At 35.1% G+C, this 24,885-nt stretch overlaps 1 protein-coding gene across 2 annotated transcripts in view; it reads left to right on the top strand.

Moving 5' to 3' along the window:
* The window catches only part of EPHA3 (EPH receptor A3), a 369,048-nt gene that overhangs the window by 134,105 nt on the left and 210,058 nt on the right, over positions 1-24,885 (top strand). The window lies entirely within an intron of this gene.

The following is a 24,885-nucleotide window of genomic DNA, read 5'->3' as shown; positions in this document are numbered from 1 at the left end:
GTATATGAGTAGAGATTTAAACTTTGTGAGTACATGGAAGGCAGCTGCCTTATCCAGGGAGTAGCTCTCCAGCCATTATTGTGTACTTTAATCTGACGGCAATTTGCAAAAGAAATTCTGGCCTAATATGCTTTTCAAGAAATATATAATTTATTTTAGAGAAAATATCATTGATTATTGTCAAGATGGAGTCCAGCAGCTAAGTCACCCATATACATTCATGTAGTGTAGTTATTCTCAATTCTTGCAACAATATTGAGGACTCAGTCAGAGTTTCCTTTACTTCAGCGAGCAATAACATGAGTAACTTGTTTCAGGTAGAAAACGGGTAAACAAGTACTACAATGAGCATAGTAAATATTACAGTTGGTGATCTGGGAATTGGACCCAAGTCAGAAGGTCTGTGATAAAACACATAACAAATGCTTTGACCCTCTGGCTATGGTGCCTGAGTTTTCAATGCCTGAGTAAATCCAGAATATATCCCAGAACATAAAAGAATGATAATGATTGTACAGCTGTAGTCTAAAATTACTGACAAATGTTTAATTGTATTTTTCCTCCTCAGGTGAAGAATATATATATGTAATAATGTCTTTGTCATACATATGCACAAGAAGCAATGATTAAAAGAACATTTGCTTTGATTATTATAAATTATATAATTAGAGTTATAAAATCATTCATCAATCATAATTTATTTTTGTTTCTATAGTGTAGCAGGTAGGGCGTTCACCTTTCACCTGGCCGACCCGGGTTCGATTCCTCTGCCCCTCTCGGTGAGCCCAGTAAGCTACCGAGAGTATCTCGCTCCCATAGCAGAGCCTAGTAAGCTACCTGTGGCGTATTCGATATGCCAAAAACAGTAACAACGAGTCTCACAATGGAGACACTACTGGTGCCCGATCAAGCAAACCAATGAGCAACGGGATGACAGTGACAATGACAGTGTCAGTGACAGGGTAAATATTAAATTTAGTAACAAATGTATAATCACTAAAGATTGAATATGTAAGAAAGAGTTCAGTATGTTAGGAAATCATTTATAAGTCATCATGTAAGTTTCTATTCTGAAACTTGAAGATATTTCTTCGCCCTTCAAGGGAACAATTTATAAGCTCTGTTTATTTCTGTTAGAGTAGTAAAGGAGTGATTGATTCCTAATTTTACCTGCGAATTCAGGAGGCTAAGTATTTAAACACTTTAGGAAAATTTAGTGCAACAATTCAAGTGCAGATAACTCAAAGCATGATGACTATTTTTTTTTTGAGCAGTTTATTCGTAATGACCCATACCCAAGAATGACTAACTCTTATACTAAATTGTTTAAATTGGATAGGTCAAATGACTTAAACTTCCAAAAATTCATTTAGCAAATCTCATTTGCTTTCAACATTGTGGTTCTTTTCACCGAGAGTGTGTGTGTGTGTTCATATATATATATGTGTGTGTGTGTGTGTGTGTGTGTGTGCATATATATGTGTGTGTATGTATATATACACATATATATGTGAAATCTAGAAGTACAATGAATTTATAAGGGTAATGTGTACTGCACATAGCCATCATTTTTCATATTTCAATATTATGTTTGGCATCTGTTGTAGCACTACAAAGTAGACTTGCTGCAGCTTTGAGTTTTGAATTCTTAGTAAGAAATGCCTGCTCTTTTAGACCAGGGGCATGGTCCCAGATAAAATGTCTACAGAGATTAACTTTTTAATAAAGAAAATTTTCTGCTAAAACAATTTTACTCTTTGTCAATAATCATGGATGAATGTGTGTAGCTGACATTCTTTAGTTAAGTGTTTAAAACTCGCCTTCTTTTGCCTACTTCCTTCGTCATAACTGTTCTTCTCTTTCCTTTTTAATAGCATTCCTCTCATCTTTCTCACACTCCACTAGAGTACATTGGAATGTGTTTGAATGCACTTTTGGGTGCAAAGTGTTAAAACTAAATTTAAAACTTGGTGTTGAGATATGAATGTGTGTGAAGTCTTATTTCAAGTCAAATAAATTTTAATCTTTTGGTTTAAAAAACTAAGATTATTAGTTTTTATGGAGCTAAAATTATTACACCTATAAAAGTATAATTCCTTATATTATTAATTTTTAATTATTTAAATTTAATTTTTCAATTTTTAAAAAAGCTGATAATTTTAAAATCATATATTTAAGCTAATACTTCTTTAAATTATTGGTATTTAATTATTTGGTTTTATTCAAATTGAAGAGAAAGCAGATGTGTAATGTGTAAATATAGTAAAACAGTAAAAGTTTTGTCCTACTGCACCAAGAATTGTCAAACAAACCTGCTGGTGCTCAGAGCTTATGTCTGGCTCAGTGCTCAAGCCCATTACCTACTGTATTATCTTTAGTATTTAAAAAAAAACTCTTTCTTTTCCTACCTAGTTATGAAAACAAGATTTCCCAGTCCTTGTATCTATTTTAATTTTTTAAAAAAGAAAATGAATTTCTTATGAAATTATAGCAGCAATATTCATTTTAATTAAAAACAGCTGTCATGGTAGACATGAACTTCTAACAAAACTTAATTTTATAAAAGAGCTAAAAGTATAACTATATACTAACATTTTTAATAACTATAGAATAATAGTTCAAATTAATTTATAAACTTAAAACATTATAATTAAATTAAATAAATTAATTTTTAGCATTTTATAGCAATATATGGTAGATTGATATAATATTTTCAAGGATAAAATGTGTTACTTTATTATGTTGTTGGAGATTTGGTTTAAATATAAACTCAAGAATCAATGGAAATAACAAAATTACAATTATTAACAAATAATGCCATCATTTATTTTGCATAATGATAGTGAGTATAAAATCACAATGATATTTAGACTGAACTGGAAGTATTTAAAAAAGTAATATAACAGCTTTATTATAGAAAGTCAATATTTACAATATGATGTAAATTACATCATATACAACTATTTGCCCTTCGGAGGAAAGAGTTTTAGATTTAACTTTAAATAAATGAATCAATATGGCATAAAAGTAAAATATTTTGTGTTGCAGTGAGAATAACAAAGGTTTTAAATTACAGATCTGGGCTAGTTCATATTAATAAGAAAGAGATGAAGATCCAGAGAGTTAAGCACATATATTAACTGAGGTCAATCCAATTAATAAACAAGTTTATGGTAGCACTCCACTAGTAAAAATGGGGCTGTGAAGAAGAGAAAGGATTAAAGACATAAGTAACACTAAAGATGAATTTGACTAAGTAAGATCAATCTCTAAAAGTATTAAATATTTTTAAGATAGAAGGAACTATTTTCTAACTATTTTTTAGCTTTGATGCTAAATATATATGTAGGTATAGATATGGATATATATAAATGATAAATCATTTTGTCTAATTTATACAGTTTTTCTATGAATATATAATATGTAATAAAATAAGAAAAGCTGTTCAATTTTTTTCAAAGAATGCATCTGGTTTTAAATGTTGAAGTTTTTTTGTTTGCTTTTGGTAGGATGGAGAAAAGAAGCAGTATAAAGGTAATGGGATTTTTGAGATTGTTTTGATCATGATAAGGGAAGTGATTTGATCAAAACACTACATTAGGGAAATCTGGAGTTTGTTATTTTATTTAGCTTTAGTTTCCAGAACATTTTACAATATAATTAGATCTCATTTGTGTGGCTCTTCTTACACACACACACACACACAAACACACACACATACACATACACGCACACACAGAGTCATGTGCACATGCTGCTTCACAAATATAAACTCACACTGAAATCCTAAATTTTCTCCCACAACACTGTATTCAAAATATAAACTTTGCTTTTAGATGCAAATGCACTGGTCTAAATCACTGGCTTTCTCTGTGGCCAAATATCGACAGCTCTACAATACTTTGTTTACTTTAATATAGTCATCTAAATAAAAATATATAAAATAATATATCATTACACTTTCTGGTGTAATTAAATAGATGGAGTAAGCCAGTGTGTTGATAAAAGTCTTAACTGAATTTATCCAAGAGAAGAAACATGGTTTCATATTAACAAATTATATTAAGATGTTTGCTTATTGACATACTCTGTCTCCTAATTTATTTTTGCATTAAACTTTATCTGATTGATATACTTTCTTTCTTTCTTTTCAATAGAAACTTTATTTGAGGAGAGGAAGTGTACAGAGAAGTTGAAGTGTTGGTTCTTCTTAGGGGGGATTCCCCTACCTGCAGTTTCTTAATATTAATATTAATATTAATATATTGCATTAATAAAGTAACAATGATATAAAAGTACTAACAACTTTATTTAAATTAAGCTCTTAACTAATTGTAACAATTGGGATATATTCATAAAAATTTCCTATATTGCATGGATACCTAAGAGTACATGTACCAAAGTGAATACAATAAATAAGGTAAAACAATCATTGTATTTTTTCCTGCATATTTTTTAGAAAGAGTAAAGGTTGCTGGATATTTATGTATCCCCTTTAACTACCTTCTTCCCTCCTTCTGGTTGTGCTTCACTGGATTTGTTTGTGTGTATCTTATATTTTAAGTGTACCCTGGTTTGAAAAACTATTGATGAGATTTAGGAATTCAGATTTCAAATTCCAAAACCAGTATCACTGTTCATGTAACCCCCATCAGTGACCCTCCTCTCCCATTCTTACTTCTAAGAAACTCATTAAACTTCCCCTTAATATGCTGGTCAATTGTTGGAATCATCAACAATTGTGTGTGGGGCAGAGGGTATGTAAGATAGAAAAGAGACCAGTAAGACAATAATATCTGGGAATAACCATGCTGGATTAGATCTGAGTGTTAAAAGTAGGTAAAGGGACATTCTTGATAACTTTTCTGTATCAGGATTGCAGACCACAATGTCCAAAAGGAGAAGAGAGAGATAGTGTGAGAGAGAGAGAGAGAGAGAGAGAGAGACAGACAGACAGATAGAGATAGAGATAGAGATAGAGACAGACAGAGACAGACAGAGACAGAGAAAGATAGAGACATAGAGAAGAAAAGTGCCTGCCACAGAGAAAGGCTTAGGAGTGTGGTGTAGGGGATAACAAGAGGGAACCTGGGGACACTGGTGCTGGGAAATGTACACTGGTGGAGGGATGGGTGCTGGAATACTGTGTGACTGAAATCTAATCATGAACAGCTTTATAAGGGTCTATCTCACAGTGATTCAATAAAAAAGTTTAAGAAAAAATCCCACAAACTTTCCCTAAATAGAGTTTGGGTCACATGCTTATACATTCTGTTGTTAATTAAAAAAAAAAAGTCAGTCTGAGTAGCACTGTTATTCATTGATTTGCTTGAGTGGGCACCAGTAACGTCGCCATCTGTGAGACTTTTTGTTACTATTTATGGCATACAAAATATGACACGGGTAGCTTCCCAGGCTTGCAGTGTGTGCAGGAAACTCTCGGTAGTTTGCCGGGCGCTCCGAGAGAGGGATGGAGGAATTGAACCCCGATCAGCCACATTCAAGACAAACGCCCTACCTGGTGCACTATTGCTCCAGCCCAAAAGGCACCTGTCTGTTCCGAGCCGACAGCCTGAGTAGGAAAAATTTCTCAGGTATTAATGTGCATTACAAGCAATCTAAGTAGAAATGAAGATTTTGGGTCTATTGGTCCTGATATGAACTGAGATTCTGCATTTCTAAGAGACTCTAAGATGAGTTGGATGTTTCTAAACCATTGATCAATATGGTCATGAATTCAAGACCTAACACTTAAAATAGGACACTTAAAACATTTAGCCACCACTTGAAACAGCATTTATACTTAAAAAATATTTTCTTAAGGAAAATTAACTCAAATACTGTGTGTGTATGTGTGTGTACACTTTTTTTTCCTGCTTTTTTTGACACACTCACCATTGCTCAGGGCTTACTCCTGGCTCTGCACTCAGGAATTGCTCCTGGCAGTGCTTGGGGGACCATATGGGATGCTGGGGATTGAACCCAGGTTGGCTGCGTGCAAGGCAAACACTTTACCTGCTGTGCTATCACTCTGTGTACACTTTTTAAAATCAAAACAAAACTTCTACTGGTTGAGCAAAGAAAAGACCTTTCTGACTGGATTCATAGATTTGAGAGAACTTGGATGCTGGGGCAATCAGGAGGTGAATAGACAAACCTGGAGATGGTGCTGCAGGAGAAGTGATGGTGTCTCTCTGTTGGCCCATAGCTCCCAGGTTCTTCAATATTTTCAATATTGAAAATTTCATTTTCATTTTCAATGAAAATATTGAGTAATAATGATTCTCAGGCTCAGAGTCAGAAAGTAGAAAAATTGATTAGAATGTAGAAAGGGAAGGAAAAGTAACTCCCCATGTAGGGAAAGCTTAGTACAGGAGTGAGTTAACTATGGCTCTTTGTGGTTTTATAGGAAAACTCAGGTCTTTGTGTTACAGAGAATTCAGGACATTAAAGAATGGTCAAGCTGGTGGTTTGAGTCTTGCTGGCAGTTTGCCTCAGGGATTGTCCATGATCTTAGTCTCACTGTAAACCTAAACTGGGGTAGAATTTTATAGCCTGGGAAGTTCCAGGAATGTTAAGACAGGACCCTGGAGATGAGGTGTGTGTTAGGTCTATGAGAAAAAGTGAAACGGGTGGTAAGGGGAAACTGAGGCTTACTTTTTCACTGATGGCTGTGTGCCTAGGCAGAATGGTAAAATTATGTAGAGTAAGCCAGTGTGGTGAAAAATACAAATTTATATTGTAAACAGGTGCTGCTGAGGAAAAAATTCTAAGGGGATGAAAGGAATATTGATATAGTCAATTTAAAACTATACAAGTGTACCTTCTTTAGATGTTTAAATATCAGAATAATAGGAAATGTAAGAACAAGTGAAGAAAGGACATTTTAATCAATGTCATTTAGGCACAGAAGCAATTTTCCAATGGAAGGTAAGATTAAATAATGAGAGTATTAATATTACAGTGTATTGAACCAAATTGTCTCTTTAAACATGAGAATAATCAAGAAGCTGTGAAGACATTGAAGTAGTCTGTAATTAATTCTAAACACTGTCAAAATAAATGTGAATTTTTTTACAATTCTAAAATCAAGTCTAGAATTGAATTATCTTCAGTTCATTCAGATTATTAATATGAGAAGTAGCAAAATAATGAAATACAACTTTACTGGATAGGTTATTGGTTCGCTTGAATCTCTATATCTGAATTCAATAAATAAAAAGCAAATTATCGCTTTTCCAAGGTGTGGGGCAATGACTCCCTATTTATAACCAAAGATGATCAAGATTGGATTCCAAAAATATGGAATTTTATCCTTGGTTAAAATGACCACAAAAATCCATGACTGAATGTTTATCTCATATAAAAATACAGAGACCTAAGATAAAGAAAGCATAGAAATTTTAAGAATTTTTTTAGTGGGAATTTGTCATGAATTATTCATTTTATTATATCTATAACCAAACTGCTTCAAAAGTAGAAGGTATTAAGCCATGAAAGTGGAGGACTTCATTTCCTGGTACTATTTTTTAATGTAGTAGACGCGATAAAGTGCTAATAACTTAGCAATAATGTTCCCTACGTTGTCTTCCCCAGTTCTCTGTCCTTGGCACTGAACTAGCATGTGTAAATGAGGTTGTCTGCTCTTTTTGCCCTGTTCTCCAGGCCTGAACAGCAGGCTTTGCCTTTAGTACTGAGGCTATTCAGAAGATCAAAGCTTTTAAACATGTTTTCATTGTTATTGTTGTTGACATGACTTTTTGCTTCTGCTTCCCCTGCTGGGCCAGACCTAAGAACTTTGCAGTGGTTAAACTGTTATTTTTTTCTCTTGTGCTGAATTACTGTTGGTTTGAAGACAGCAAGGGGGGGACTGAAATTTTATTGGTCCTTCATTAGACTTGGCTACAGGTCTTGTGCATTTTCTAACCAGAGGAGTTTGAGGCATGACTAAGATAAATGAATGCCTTTGGAAATTGTCAACTGGAAAAGGCAGACTGTTAGCTAGAGGAACTTTTTTTTTTTTCATGGATGTTCAATAGTGTTTTCCATTATGCAAGGAGGCTGAGATTGGCTCAGGCTGCTTAAGGTGAGAATAAAAATTCCCTAGTTTTTAGATTCTAGGGTTCATTTTATCATTGTTCTATAAAGGGGATACACAATGCACTGATGCAATGTATAAGGTATCTGCTTTTCTTCTGGAAAATGTAATCACATACATATTCCATAGCTAAAAGTAAAGTAGCAAAAACTACACTACTTTTGAAATGCATATTTATTTAACCTCCTAGCCGGAATGTGAAAGTCCCTTTCTCTGCTCCAGAGAGATTCCCTAGTGACAAGAACCTTAAGAGATGGTTACCAGCCCTGCTGTTCTCCAGGCAGTGCCTATTGAATCAGTAGGCTTAGTTATCAGAGTCATCAGCTAGCTGGCTTTTGCTGTGAACTAGGTTAATCTTCAAGATTATGAATGATTTATGGATTAAAATTAATTAGCATGAAAGTGTATGCTGAACATTTTATATTTTGTTTCTTTATTATTATTATTATTTATCACTGTCATCCCATTGCTCTTCGATTTGTTTGAGCGGGCACCAATAACGTCTCTCATTGTGAGACTTATTGTTACTGTATTTGGCATATCCAATATACCACGGGTAGCTTGCCATACTCTGCCGTGCGGGCTCTATACTCTTGGTAGCTTGCCAGGCTCTCTGAGAGGGACAGAGAAATCGAACACGGGTCGGCTGCATGAAAGGTGAATGCCCTACCTCTGGGCTATCGCTCAAGCCCATTTTGTTATTTTTAATTTCATTAATTATTTTACATGTATTTATTGTATAGAATTTTTTTTTGTATTTTTGTACAATGATGATTTAATAACTCAGCATCAACCAATAAGAGAAGCTTGTTTTCCTTATTTCTCTTTTACTGAGACATATCATTGGGGACTTATTTGAAAGTACAGTGAAATGAAGTATCTGGTAAGATGGCACAAATCTGAATGGTTAAGTTATATAGAGTTATAGCTCTAAGGCTTTCATTTTTCAGAGAAACTAAATGTAAAGTTCTTGGAAGGTGAATTTAATAAAGTAATTGGCATACTATTTGGCTATGAAAATTTCACAATGAATTACCTTTAAAGGGAAGCTCATTTAAAATGTGAATTTATAAAATCATACTGATACTGTATCAATAGGAATTAAAAAGAATAAAAATGAAGGGGCTGGAGCAATAGCACAGTGAGTAGGGTATTTGCCTTGCACGCGGTCGACCCGGTTTCGATTCCCAGCATCCCATATGATCCTCTGAACACCGCCAGGAGTGATTCCTGAATGCATGAGCCAGGAGTAACCCCTGTGCATTGCCAGGTGTGACCCAAAAAGCAAAAAAATAATAAAAATAATAATAATAAAAATGAAGTAATTGCATAAAAATCGTAATATATTCTATGAAAAAGAATAAAATTTATGTGGAGCTAATATTAAGATTTGATGCTATTAACTTTTTATAAAAAACTATTTTTATAGACTTCAGCAAAATAATTTAAATTCTATAAAGCAATGTAGAAAAGGTTAACTACTTATTTATATACCACATTTCAATCCCTGTGAATGGATTTAAGATATAATGCATTGTTTATGTTCTGTCAAATTGTAACTAATGTTGGTTTGTTACAGTTTGATATATATCAAACATAAAGCTTACCTCTGTGTGTCTGTGTGTGTGTGTATCTCTGTGTATGTGCACTTCAGTAGTACTTGAGTAATTCGGTATACTTGAGTGAGAATATAACAAATCCTTCCACCCTACTGTTGAGTTTAGATGGATTCTGCCTTATTAATTTCAACATCTCTGCACTTGACAGTCCAATAGCTTTTCAGAATAGAAAAGCGCTAGTGAAATATGCTTTTTTTCCCCTAAGCTATTATTTAACAATGAAAGGGACAAAACAGAAGGACTTCTAGGGGTACTAGGAACATTTCAGCACAGCATCTTTTTTTTTTTTTGGCTTTATTGTCATATCTGGTGATGCTCAGGGGTTACTCTTGGCAGGGGTTAATTCTGCACCCAGAATTACTCTGGGTGGTGCTCTGGGAGCCATATAGGAGCCAGGGATCAAACCTGGGTTGGCCATGTGCAAGGCAAATACAGGACTACCTGTACTATTGCTCCACCCCATCAAACTTTTTTTTCTTTTCATATAGTTCACTTCTAAGTAAAAACTTTGAGTTTCTCGAAGCTGGAGAGCTAGTACAAGGACTGGAGTGCTTTTCCTGCATGCTCTAGACTCCAGTTCCATCCCTTGCTCCACCAGATGGTTCCTCAAGGCATAGCTAGGAATGATTCCTGACAGAGTCAGGAGTAGCCCTTTGTGGCCCCATATCTTCACAGTGTTTAGTTTTTTTAATCAGTACAACTTCCTAGTAAGTCCTGTTATCCTAATTTTGTTTTTATTTTGAGGCTCTACCCCCCCAGTGCTCAGGCCTTAGTCCTGTCCCTGAACTCAGGGATCACTTCTGTTGAATTCTGGAGACCAAGGTTGCCTTACCTCAACCTGGGTCAGTAGTGTGTGGTATAATGCCTTACCTGCTATACTGTCTCTCAAGACCCTGAAGATAATTTGTGGCGTGAGCATCTCAAAAGCAGTTCTCAGGAATCCCCTCTGGGATGGCTCATTACGACAGCCAGGCCGGACAGTTTTCAGGGACTCTGGGCATACCAACTGGACTTGGGATTCTATGTGATGCTAGTGACCAAACTGTAGCTGGCTGCAGCAAGGCATGCAGCCAAACCCTTGTACTATTTCACTTACAAGCCCTGATTTCTTAACGGTTCAATTTCATGTTGCTACCTCTTAGTAGCTATTAAATACTTTAGCCTTTATGATATTATGCTAATTTAAGAATATCCTAATCCAAACCCATAATCATTTCTGATTAGGCTGTATTGGAATTATAAATGTAGAAACAAGATTAGAATTTTAGTGCGTATTTAGTATGTATTCTTATCCCTTCGATTCTTCCTTCCCTCTCGAAGAGCCCGGCAAGCTACCGAGAGTATCCCGCCCTCACGACAGAGCCTGGCAAGCTCCTCGTGGCGTATTTGATATGCCAAAAACTGTAACAACAAGTCTCACAATGGAGAAGTTACTGGTGCCCGCTCGAGCAAATCGATGAACAATGGGATGGCAGTGCTGACAGTGCTACTGTGCTATTCTTATCCCCGTATCTATACACATAATATTTTTATAAAGTTTATAATTCCTTTGGGAGCAAGAAGAAAACAATGTATTTTTACATTTAAAACATATCTTTTTGTTTTTAGGAGGAACTCCTGAGCTATGTTTATATGAACTGAAGGCTTATTCAATTTATACTTTAGCAAAAGGCCTGAAAGTTCAATGCTGGGACCCAGGGATATAGCATTGTTCCCGCCAGAGATAAGATATAGGGAAAGTGTGTACCCTGTAGTGGTGTGAACATAATGCTGTGCATATGAAACATACACCATGGTCCTGTGGCCCCTGTTTCTCCTGTGAAAGGCTTATCTTGTTTTATTTTTTTGCATGGACCACATCCAGTGATATCAGGGCCATTTCAAGCAGGGATCCAGCCCAACAAGAGCACTTCTATCGGCCATGGGATGTTGGGAATTTAACCCAGGGACATATTATAGTTAGATTTATCAAGTTTCTCTTTTGTGTTAATGAATTGCAGATATATTTAATACAGTATTGTAGTTGAATGAATGAAGTCATAGACATATAAGTCCTAGTACAAGACTACTACTACTTATGTATAAATACATAAGAAAATAAATACATAAATTAATCAGTGATGGCCTTGTAGAATGCAATTAGAAAAGGTACTGAAAAGCAAGGATTAAGATTAATTTAATTCTATGAACTCAGTTTCAATAAAAATGCATAAGATTTAGGATTGTCACATAGCGTTATATTTTGTTGACATTTTTCTCTAAGTGTTATTGCCTGTGATTTCAACAGAAGTGAAAAGGTAGATGGTAGTAGATGATTAGTGTTCACAGAGAAGAACAATTTTGACCTTTATGTTAAATCAGACTCATTTTGTACTTTATAATGTTTCATTAGAATATTGCTTATTTAATTTTTGTTCTTAAATCCTTCCATGAAAGAAAAGGTCAATTGACTCTCAGCATATTATCATCAGGAATCAATACAAGATTTTCTCTTTTTCGAAGCTACCTGAGCAATGACAGTATTTAATGTATCATTTAAATAACTGGTATTTACTATTTGTTAGCATTTAAATAAGAAGTATTAAGAAGAAGCTTGCAATTTAGGGGAAAATAATCACCTAGCATGGGAAAGCAAAATGGAAATGAGAGGCTAATTTCTATTCAATTTGGCAGTTGATTCAACCTTCTCTGCCAAAGAACCAACAATAAAATTTACATGATAATCTCAATAATAGCTATAGAAAATTTAGAAATTTAAGAAAACATTTTATTAAGCTAGCAGTTTTAAATCTTGTTGAGAGGTATTTGTACCCAGTTATCAATTCACTCATTGAATTTTTCCTAAAGTTCTCAAAATTACATTTGGTATTCTCTGCTTCAATCAAAACCACATTAAACTAGCCCTAGTTATCAAGAAACTATTGTTTAACCACAGTGCTTGCATAAGAAACCCGTTATTGTGTTCAACAACCCTCAATTTAAGGAAGCATTTCATTTTGCTTTTTATGTAAATTTGGCAAAATGGTCATTTATCGCTAATTTTCTGTAACAAGTACAGTTTTTTGGAAACTGTTGCCTAAGAATATTTGTGAAACAGTTATCCAAAATATGTAATTGGTCTTTTTTCCTTTACTATATTGTTAACTTTAACAAATTACTTACTTCATATACCCAGCTTTAAATTCCAAGGACTTGAAAAACTATTGAAAATATGTGCAATTAAAGGACTCAGTAAGTGCAATAACCACGCCTTGGGCTTGTCTGTATTTGTGAGGGAAGAAAACTTTGTAAGAGATTTTTGGTAGCCAGGAATCTACACTTTATTATACCCAGAAACAGAAACCAATTGTATTCTATCTCAAACAGCTAGGTTTATTTTAGGTTAAAAAAAACTTACCCAGCATGATATAAATATGTCTTAAATTTGGCCACATTTCCGTACTGAAGTATATGAGCTAAGAAGTTGTACAGTATGTTGGAGTGGTTGAACACCTTTAATCTTTGGTATTTCTTGACTCTGTAGCCCAAAGTCAAAAAGAAAGTCCCATGTGCTCTATGTATAACTGCATACGTTATAAAGTATCAAAACCAATCAGCCTTCACTCCAAGGATTGTACTTCTCAGAGTAAATGCTTTCTTACTGTGAGTTTTATTCCTGAGATCAAGTCAACTAAACTGAAGATAAAGGAACACAGAATATTTTGCCAATGATTCCATTGCTTTCAACTTTTTAAAAATGATTAATTAAAATCATTCACTTCTTTATAGAATGCACCCTTATGGAAGTAGCCTAGCCAAACTAGCAAAATAATAATACTAATAAAAATAATTATAATAATGGTACGTTAAAATTTATTTTTTTAATATTATAAAGTACAGATGACCTTAATTCTAAAATACAGTCATAATTTGTCCAGTATACACTTCAGTTCTAGGATAAAAGGTAGACTCATAAAGTAAATGAAAACCTATAAGAGTATTTTAAGAATCAGTCTTTCTGAATCCATAACTTTAGTTTCAGTATATAAACACATCAGACCCATTTATCACCACTCCTCTCCTCTTTTGTGAACTTCTAAAAGGAGCATAATTCCTCAAGAAAATATTTTTTTAATATCTTTACACTGGATAATTCGCCCTTTTTCTGATCTTCAAAGTGACAGATTGCATAGGTTGATCCTAGTGACTAAAACCACAGACAGTTTCGTGTTTCAGAGTGCCTTTCTATCCCTCCGGCAAACTTGATTTATAATAGTTGAGGTAGTGCAAAATTAAAAATTAATTAATTTGAGTGAATTGGTAATAAAGGGTACTGAGGGGCGGTATTGAAATGCTAATAGGTCTATTCCAGACCTATTCTGGCCATCTGATCCTGGGGAATATACAACAGCTGCGGTAGGCAAAACTGACAACTGAGCACATTCAAGAGGAAGGGTCAAGAGTTTGGCATCTAACCCCAGTGGGGCCAAAGCAGGGACCGATTCTTGGCCCAAGGTCCTACTTCTTGGATGAAAGAAGGTCAGATGGTTGAAATAATGTATTTGTATGACACTGATAGAGAATCTCTCTACAGAAGCAATGATAAGGTCTTAGGATGTTATTTTCTTTCATTCGCTGGAAAATGACTTCCTGAGCTGATTTCTGTAGGGCTTCCAGTAACTATTAATGCTTACTTCACTGACTGTTTTATTGAAAGAATGCATAATTAATGCAATTAAAAGTTATATAAAAGACCTACTCATTGATATTTTAAAGTACATAGACAAAGTGTTATACAAATTTTTGTGTAGGCTGGAGATATTTTGTAATTCTTTTAAAAAGTGAAATAATCTATTGGATACAAAAGTTATCATCTCAGCTCATATAATTATTACTTTCTCTTTATGTAGCTATCTGAATTATAAAATAACTGAGGTAGGAAGTTTTCATATAAACCAACTAAATAAATATAATATAGATTTTTAAATAATGCAAATGAAATATGCTCAATATGAGATTATTTTAAATTCTGAGTGAATACAGAAATAAAAACTACTTATGTTCTATTTATTGGGATAAAATTATGCATCAGTTTGACTTAATGGTTGAAAAATAATATTAAAGACACAGGAATTATTGACTATGGTTATTCATAAAATCATTTTAAACAGTATTAAAGTATAAAGTTGAATATGTTGATCTGTAACAGTAAGGTTCAATGATCTTAGAGCAAGCAAAATTCAGAGCAAAACTTAAAAAAATGGAAATGCTAACATCAGATATAGCTACATAAATATGGCACTTTTTAAAAACTAAGGCAGTGTTTAAAACTAAGACATTAAAGTGCATTTCTCTTGAAGAGTATATTACATACCTTAGTCCAAAACTGGACTGGAGTGATAGTGCAGCGGGTAAGGCATTCGCCTTGCAAGCAGCTGACCCAGATTTGATTCCTCCACCCGTCTCGGAGACCTCAGCAAGCTAGTCAGAGTGTCTCGCCCCCACGGCAGAACCTGGTAAGCTACCTGTGGCATATTTGATATGCCAAAAACAGTAATAATAAGTCTCCCAGTGGAGATGTTACTGGTGCCCACTTGAGCAAATTGATGAGCAACGGGATGGCAGTGATACAGTGATAATTATGGGATCATTCATTTACTTACCTGGTTATAAATTAAATAGATCAGTCAGCACATATAGTAGTCCCAGGTCTTAGACCTCTATTGAAGAGATGGCAAATGGAATTATAATTTAATGTTTCCTAAAACAAAATTAAGTCTTCCTTCGCTCTATCACTGTTATCCCGTTGATCATTGATTGGCTCAAGCAGGTGGCAGTAATGTCTCCATTCGTCCTAGCCCTGAGATTTTAGCAGTCTCTCTTTACTCATTCTTCACAGCAGGGCCACAGTAGAGGCTCTCTCAGGGTAAGGGGAATGAGACCCATCATTGTTACTGTATTTGGCATATTGAATACTCCATGGAGCACTTGCCATGCTCTGCCCTGCGGGCAGGATGCTCTCGGTACCTTGCCAGGTTCTCTAAGAGGGAGAACTAGGCTATAAGAGGGAGCATTGTTTTATAGTCTCTGGATCTAGGCCATTGATGGGAATAAACGGTACTGGGGGCAGTCTATGGGTGTGGTTGCCAAGCTACTGGAAAATGGGGGATCTAGGTGGAGGAAGCCCAGTTCCGATTTGAGAAGGCTTGGAGATCTCAGCCCTGGGTCCCACACACCTAGGTTTCTCTTTCGGTTCCTTCATGCACGAGGCTTGTCCATCTCACACAGACTAAGTGTTCCTTAGTCGGACAAAATACTGATTTCATCCTTAGTTTGAGTGTCTCATGGTTTCTTATAGTTAATGAGAATATGAAAGGAAATTCTCTATTAGCAGTTAGAAATCTAATCAATGTTCAAAGGATATTTTTGTCTAGTTGCTATAAATACTGAAATGATTTAAAATCAATGTCAACCAAAAATATGTAATTCTACTGAGACAACCATTCTAGCTAAAGTTTATTTATTTATTTTTTTAAACTTTTTATTAAATCACCATGTGGAAAGTTACAAAGTTCTCAGGTTTATATGTCAGTTATACAATATTCAAACACCCATCCCTTCACCAGTGCCCATATTCCACCACCAGAAACCCCAGTATACTCCCCGCCCCCACCCCCTACCCCCTACTGTATAACTAATGAATTTCACTTCATTTTTTCTTTACCTTGATTACATTCCATAATTCAACACAAAACTCACTATAGTTGTTGGAGTTTCCATCCAAGAGAGACAGACCTATTACATTTGATAATTAGTTTTTCATTGCTGGAAATGGAGAGATATGTAACCCCACTGCTACAAGTACATAACTCTCTCTCTCTCTCTCTCTCTCTCTCTCTCTCTTTTCCTTTTTCCTTTTCCCTTTTTTTTTCTTTTTCCCCCCTCATCCCCCTTCCTGCGCCTCATAGTATGGTGCACGCCACGCCGCGTCGGCCAGCGTGGGGCTTTTGCTTAGTTCACAGTCCAGAGGTGGCTGCTACATTAAAAACCTTCAATATTTCAACAAAAACTTACTGTTATTATTTGGAGTTTCCCCCCAAGTCAGACCTGTTCAAATGGAACCGTTTCACATTGCTGACAATTATAAATGTTAAGTCGCATGGACGCAGCAGCATCTGCGCGGTTTTGGATTTCTGTATAAAGTCCAGGGAAAATTCTGCCAGAAATTACATAGTCCAGCTCACAGTCCCAGTGTTTGCTGTAAGAAGTCTCTGAATTCAAAGTCTTTAGGCGCAGAGGGTCCGGTTCGCGCTCAGCGGCTTCGGATTTATCTGGGCCGAGGGCGTGTCGGTTACGCCCCCTTCCCATGAGTTCCTGGGAGCCCCAAAAGTAAAAACCGAATACCTCTGGGTTTGGAGTCACAGAAGATGGCGCCTGCCACGCGGGTGCCACCAGGCCGCTGCTTTCCGTGCAGGAAGACAGGGTGGGGAGGAAAAAAATCCACCCCCGGCAGCACAGAGTTGTAGCCCAGTTTGCAGTCCCAGTGCATTGCTATCAGATGCTGCGCTGGATGCCCGAATGTGTTACATCTCTGGAATCAAAGTCTTTAGGCGCAGAGGGTCCCTCTAGCTAAAGTTTAAAAGCCTGTTGACTATTTCTGTTAACAATTATAGGTAAATTCTTAGCAAACATTATTTGTATTAATGGATTAAATAAAGATAATTTAATTATTTCTGTAATATTCAATTGAAAATATGCTAAATTGGGCATTTCAGATTAAAGTTTAAGAATTACCATTATAGCTCCTATTTTCTATATTTTGTTTGCAATTTATTATTAATAGACTTGTGTAGGGTGAAGTTCTACAAGTCATTGAATAAAATTAGATGAAATATTTTATTTGCATGGATTATTTATCTAATTATCACTATTTCATAAACTTTTATCCATTTTTCAGTAAAACTGAAAATACCTCCATTCAAGAAAAAGTAGTCTTTCCCTTTAATATAAAAAGTCTTTCATCCTACTAATAAAATTGTTTGCATATTCATAAAATGTTTTTCAATATAATGCTATAGCTACTATTCTATTAAACTATGATGTAAAGACTGCGAATTTATTACTTTGCATTTGAAAACCAAAATGTTGTCATAAATTGTTTTATACTTTTTGTGATCTGATTTTATGCTAAGTTATTGATATGTAATAGTTTCAAAATGAATATTTCTCTAAACGTTGACCCATGAGGGATTTTAATAAAATTAATTTTTTTAAAAAATAAGCAAGTGGTTTTCCAAAAATATCACCATTATGAAATCTTAAAAAACATTGATATCTTTTATGTTAGATATTAATTAGACCAGCTGAAATTATTACTAATACTTTAAAACTTGAATTCTATGATTTTAAGTTTTATGAGTTATGTTGATAATTCATAACTTTATATGATTACAATTGACTGGAGAAATAGCACAGCGGGTAGGACATTTGCCTTGCATGAGGCCTACTGCGGTTAGATTCCTCTGTCTCTCTCAAAGAGCCTGGCAAGCTACCAAGAGTATCCCATCCGCATGGCAGAGCCTGGCAAGCTACCGTGGCATATTCGATATGCCAAACAGTAACAACAAGTCTCACAATGGAAACACTAGTGGTGCCTCCTCAAGCAAATCGATGAACAGTGGGATGACAATGCAGATAAACAGTGCTACAATTTATTATATGATTATATTTTATATTGTTACATTATTTTTAATTGTGATATTTTATATTGGTTTTGACACATTATATTTTTATAGAAATAAAATAATTGAATTTGTTTTTCAAATAAAATTGAATTGTTGAACAATTCATTTATCCTTGGAACCAATACATTATGTTTTCTTATTTACAAAGTTACTAACTTAATGATTATAATGTTTGTATAGTAGCATTTTCAGAAATACTAATGTAATAAAAAGAATTTGAAAATACAGAGAAATATTTTAAATTATCTTCCTTTCTCATGTCAGAGTATTATTTTTGAAAACAACTTGTTAATAGCAGTAAGAACAATGTTGATATCTACTTTATTTATGACTGTTAAATTAAACAAGGTTTCATCAACTACATGTTGTAAGTTGAGTTATGGTTTTGAATCATAACTTTGAGATTTTAACCATTTCTGGATATGAAGCAACACTTTTCCACAAGAAAATTAAGCTGAGTTTCCACGCGCAGGTAGGGTACATGCTTAGCATGTTTCCAACTGGGGTTAGATCCTCAGCACCCCATTTGGTCCCTCAAGCCTCTCTATTTCTGAGTACAGAGCCAGAAGTGTGCCCTGAGCACCACCAGGTGTGGCCAACAATCTCTCTCTCTCTCTCTCTCTCTCTCTCTTTCTCACACACACACACACACTCTCTCTCTCTCTCCGAAGTTGATCAGATTACTTTGCGCAAAGTTTAATTGCTGTTAACACTCCAGCTTAGTGGAGGTGCTTCCATGATGGTGTCATTCGGACATTCTTAATTATTAAGGGGAGAAGTAGAGGCAAAAGCCTAACTTATGGTTGTATTTCTTTAACTTTTTCAGTTGCAGTTAATAATGGGGTTTCATTCATACTAAGTTTCAACCCCATGTCCACTGTACTATTATTCTGACCCTGCATACATATACACAAAAACAAGTTTAATAGAGTTCCACTCAGTTATGCTAGGTGGTGATATTAGTTTGAATGGGTTGTTCAGGGTCATACGGGCTAGACCTTGCAGTTTTGAAGTGTGATGCATGTGATACCATAGATCTCTTAAGGCCATCTGCATTCTACACATTCCTACCACTTGTGCTACTTCCTACCACTTGAGTTAATTCCCCAGACTCCAAATTTATGCAAATTTTATATTACTTTAATAAATAAACTAATTTTGATATTAATATGTTCCTGGATACCCATGCATATGTATGTATATATATATAAAATTATCTTAACAGTACTTGAGAAAAATTATAGATAAAAGTAGTGTATCAATGATTTTATTTAGAACATTTCATGGTTAATCATCTTAAAAAGCATGTTATTTTCAAATATGTATATTAACCAAACATTAAAATAAATGTATATATTACAATTTACTTACTTGCAAATAGAAAAACAAGTTTCATATTTCCATTGCATCTTTCGAAAACATTTTATAAATTGACAATGATATCGTTTGCTCCATAAAAATAATACAATGATAAAGGGAATAAAAGGATGTTTCTTGATTTTGATTGTTCTCCTGAGAGAACAAATGTAAAACCTAGCAGGGTTATAATTGTGAAAAAAAATCCGGCTGCAATGGTTGAGATAAATATATCGCACCTACTCTGAAGTGTGAATTAAATCTGATGCTTCAACATCATCTGGAGTGAATGTAGTTGCCTGCGTACATCATAGAGCTGGCCATCCAGCTGTCAGCTACTGTTATCCAAGTGCTACAATTGGCTAATTATATAGGTTTTGCTTCTGTTTAAAAAGGCTCTATTGAAGTGAAATTTCACAAGAAGAGCTTTTCTAATTCTTTGCTTATAATTTAAAAGTAGCAGCATAATAAAGATACTGACAATTCTTTACTATGGAATGAGGAAGATGGCTCGGTGGCAGAATGTGTGCATTTAGAAAATACAAGTTTGGAGATTATCCAGAATATAAATTAGATCCATAGCTTGCTATTGGCAAAAGTCCTTTTCTTTTTTAATAATTTGACAGAATCCTAGTTCCTGTTTACTTTTTTTCTGACATTGTGGTCTCTGTTACATTAAATTAAACCCGAGAAATACAGATTCTTCTAAGGGATACTCTGAGACAGTGCCACAATTTTTACATAGAATGTGGGGTTGCTATAATAACAATTCCCATAGTTTGCATTTTAAACCACTTTGCTCTGAAGATTCTGATGTGAAAAAGAAATGTCACAGTGAATTAGATAACCAAGAAGAAAGCAGACAGTGACAGCATTTTCAAATTGATATTTTAAATAAAAATTTGTGTTTTTGATACTCAGGTGCTTAACAATGCTCTAAGCAAAGAATAATATAAACTATGTTCATTGTATTTTATTACAAACTAGTATTTTTTGTGCTTAAGATATAAGCGGAAGTAAGAACAGCCATGGCATTTTTTTATTCAGTAGAAAAACTCTGAGTTTAATTTTGTTTGTAAGATGGAACAACATTTTGATGGTTTCCCCATCACTAACATGACATGGAGCATAGCTGTCTATACCATGATCCTCTGTTGAATAGATTTGCACCCCTGCTGGCCCAATTCTTTGACTCTCACACTAACTGTGTCAAAGAGATGTCAAGGGACACAATGAAGTTATCATCATTTCCATGGGGCTTGGCAGTTCAATTACCTTCTGGATGAATACAGTGCCTGACAATTGCCACTCTTCACAGTCTGTGATGCACTGGACATACTTTCAATCACTTGTCTTTGAGAGAAATTAAAATGGTCTCTAAATGTGTGAAATATGAGTTTGAGATGGAAGCATTTGGGGGTTCATCGGAAGTTCTCCACAATCCTGCTTGTATTACTACTGTTAATATTGGCTTTACAACCAATGCCCAGAATGCTCAGGAGCCCGATTCCAGGTATTCTTAGCAGACCTGAGTAGCAGTTCAGTGCAAGGGTCTACAGATGTGGCACTGCTTGTGCTGTGCAGTGTTGGGAACCTCCATTGCCACCCTAGGTACTCCAGGGCCACGTGTGGAGCTCTTGAGAGCCTTCAAGATTTCAAGACTGTACCTGGCAGTGATTAAAGATCTCCAGGGCTATGTCCAGTGATTCTAGGAGGTCATGATATGGTACCACGGATCAAACCCAAGGAGATGCCTAACATGAATCTGACAATATAGAATTTTCTTGCCTGACAATGAAATGTATTTTTCATAACTGATAATATAAAATATATGTTCTTATTTAAGAGTGCCTCCTGACCCTGGATGCATTTAACATTTTACATGCTATTAAAAAATTAAAGCATATAATATTATGTCACATACTATAAAATATATATAATAGAGCAATAAATAAATAGTTTTATAATATAGTCTTATTATAGAATATACTATTATGATACATACTATAAAATATATAATAGAGCAATAAACAATTAGTATTATAATATAGTCATATATAATGTAGCCTATTGCATTTAGTATGTTACATAAAGTACATATTGTGTCATGCATAATATATTGTTTTATATAAGGTAAGATAGTAAGAGATAGAAAGGGGACAAGTAATACCAAATCTCATTTTTTTCACAGGAACTTTAGTTTTGTGTAACCAGGGATGGTCTTTAATGGGCCATGGATGGTTTTTAATGACTTAAGCAATTATTATTCATACTGTGAAGGAAAAAAGTTAGGGAGACAAAAATGTAAACTATTATAGTTGTTAATTTAAGAAATAGTATTGACTTTGTCTGGACCTATTTTATAAAATCAGAGAAATTATAAGAGCCCCTAAAACTTGACCAGTGACATTGAAGCATTGAAGATACACTAGATTCAATGTCATGAAATGCTCTATATACATTTTCCTGACTATAATTCATAGATTCAGGTTGGATATGAAGGGCTCTAATCCATTTTTATTTGATTTTGCTCATGAATGTTAGAGAAGGATCTGAATTTGTGTCTTTGTATGTGACAGATCTATTTTTCAACACCATTTGTTGAGAGGGTTTTCTTTCTCCAATTCAAACTTTTTATTTCTTTGTTGAAGATTAACTTACCATATACCTGAGGATCTGTCTCTAGACTCTCAATTCTGTTCCATTGGTTGGAGAGTCTGTCCTTATTTCAGCACCACAATGTTTTGAATATTTTGCCAAGAAAACAGAAGCAAAAATAAGCAAATACAACACCTAAGAAGATTCAGTGTTGCAAAAAAAAACCCCCAAATACCAGAATAAAAAAGACTAGGAGAAAATATTTGCCAAACACTCATCTGAAGGAGGACCAATACTCAAGATATATAAAACACTGGTCACTGTCACTGTAATCCCATTGATTATTGATTTGTTCGAGTGGGTATCAATAACATCTCCATTGTGAGACTTGTTACTGTTTTTGGCATATCAAATATGCCACAGGTAGCTTGCCAAGCTCTGTCATGTGGGTGAGATACTCTCAGTAGCTTGTCAGGCTCTCCGAGAGATAGAATTGGAAAAAGATGGAGAAAATAGATGAATAAAATCTTTCTTAAAGAAGGCATAAAGATGGAGAGAAGGTATGTATGAAACAGTGCTCTGCATCACTGATCATCAACAAAATGTGAATAAAAACAACAGTGAGACTGACACATCTCAAAAACAGCAAAACAACCAGAAATGGTATGCATGTCGGGTAAAATGGAACCACATTTACTGGTGATGGGAGAGTAATCTGATGAGCCTCTTTAGAAAAAAATATAGTCTTCTCAAAACACGAGGGATTAAACTTCTCTAAGACCCAAAAATTCTACTTCTTGGCCTCTAACCCAAGGACCCAAAAACTATTCATAAAAGATATTTTATTCCTATTTAAATTCACAATAGTCAAAATCTGGAAGAAATCCAGCATCTAAGAATAGATGGCAAAACAAAGAAATTACAATACATAGACACAATGGACTATTACTCATTTGTAAGAAAAGATGAAATATTACAATATCTTCTATATGGATGGCTCTGGAGAGTATCATGATGAGTTAAGTACATCAGAAGGAGAGGAATAGAAAATGACCTCCCTAAGATTTGGGATCTTAGGACGAGCCTCACTCAAGAAGGAACCGGCAGAGGAACTCAGGTGTGTGGGACCCGGGGCTGAGACCTTAAAGCCTGCTTGGATCAGGACTGGCCCTCCTCCTCCCAGATTTCCCATTTCCCAGTAGCTAGGTGGTCACACCCAGGGACTGCCCCCGGCGCCGTCTAATCCTGTCAACGGCCAGCATCCAGAGACTTAAAAGCAAGCTCCCGGAAGCGAGTTTAAGGATGTTTTATAGCCTACTTCTCCTCTGGGAGAACCTGGCAAACTACTGTGAGTTTCCTGCCCACATGGGAGAGCCTTGCAAGGTCCCCATGGTGTATAAATATGCCAAAACCAGTAACAAGCTGGATCTCATTCCCCTGACCCTAAAAGAGCCTCCAGGACAGCATCGTTGGAAGGACGAGTAGAGAGAGGCTTCTAAAATCTCAGGGCTTGGACAAATGGAGACATTACTAAGACAGTTCGAGAAATTCGACGATCAACGGGATGATGATGATGATAATGATGATGATAATGAGGAGGAGGATGATAATGAGGATTTGGGATATATCAAAACATAGTAAGGAAATAACAATGACCAAAATGGAGATGGGGTGTTGTGGTGTTTATTGACTATAGGATAGGATGGAGCTCACTCCAGGACAGTAGTGGGGGAAAGTGTACTTTAGTCGAGGGTGTGGTGCTGGAATATTTGATGAATGAAATCCATGACCAACTAACAATATAGTAGATTCTTGTGACTAAAATGTTTTTTTTTTAATTTACGTTCACAAACACATAAAATTCAGTATCTATAAAAATACATCAGAAAAGCAAGAAAGAAGGCTTGATGATTTATCTTCTGATAAAAGAAATGATAGGAGTGTAGGAAAAAAATAGGATTGCAAAAGAATAGGTGGTTGTTTCAATGTTGAGCTTCTTTTGTCCTTGTTCTTCTTTGGGGGTCACAGGCTGAGATAATCAGGGGTTTCTCCTGTCCTTATGCTTAGGAATCATTCACAGTGGTGCTGAGCAGACCATATAGAGTGCTGGTGTCTGCCCTGTGGGTGGCAAATGCCCTACTTGATGTACTATTGCTCAGTCCCCCACCCCCACACCCCACCAATTTTGAGCTTCTTGAGTTCAACATCAATGTGACAATTCTGCCAATAATGGTTAGAAAAACTAGTAACTGTTGGTAACTAAATTTCTTGGTAAAATACATTATTGACAAGTTTATTTGAAAGTTCATTAACAATAGATGCAACTAGAAAGCTAGAGTGGCTAGATTGCTTCATACAATGTGAAACAGTGCTAATTAGTATATGGAATCTTGCAGACAATCAGAGGGATTTTCAACGATTTGATTTTTTTGGTATATTCTTTATTTAGTTTATTATTTTTACTTACTCCCTCTTTTAATGAACATATTTC

The sequence above is a fragment of the Sorex araneus genome, chromosome 2 (assembly GCF_027595985.1).
Source record: "Sorex araneus isolate mSorAra2 chromosome 2, mSorAra2.pri, whole genome shotgun sequence".
In the NCBI taxonomy this organism is placed as follows: domain Eukaryota; kingdom Metazoa; phylum Chordata; class Mammalia; order Eulipotyphla; family Soricidae; genus Sorex; species Sorex araneus.
Note: the sequence above shows the minus strand (reverse complement) of the source record. Positions and strands in the feature narration are given on the sequence as shown.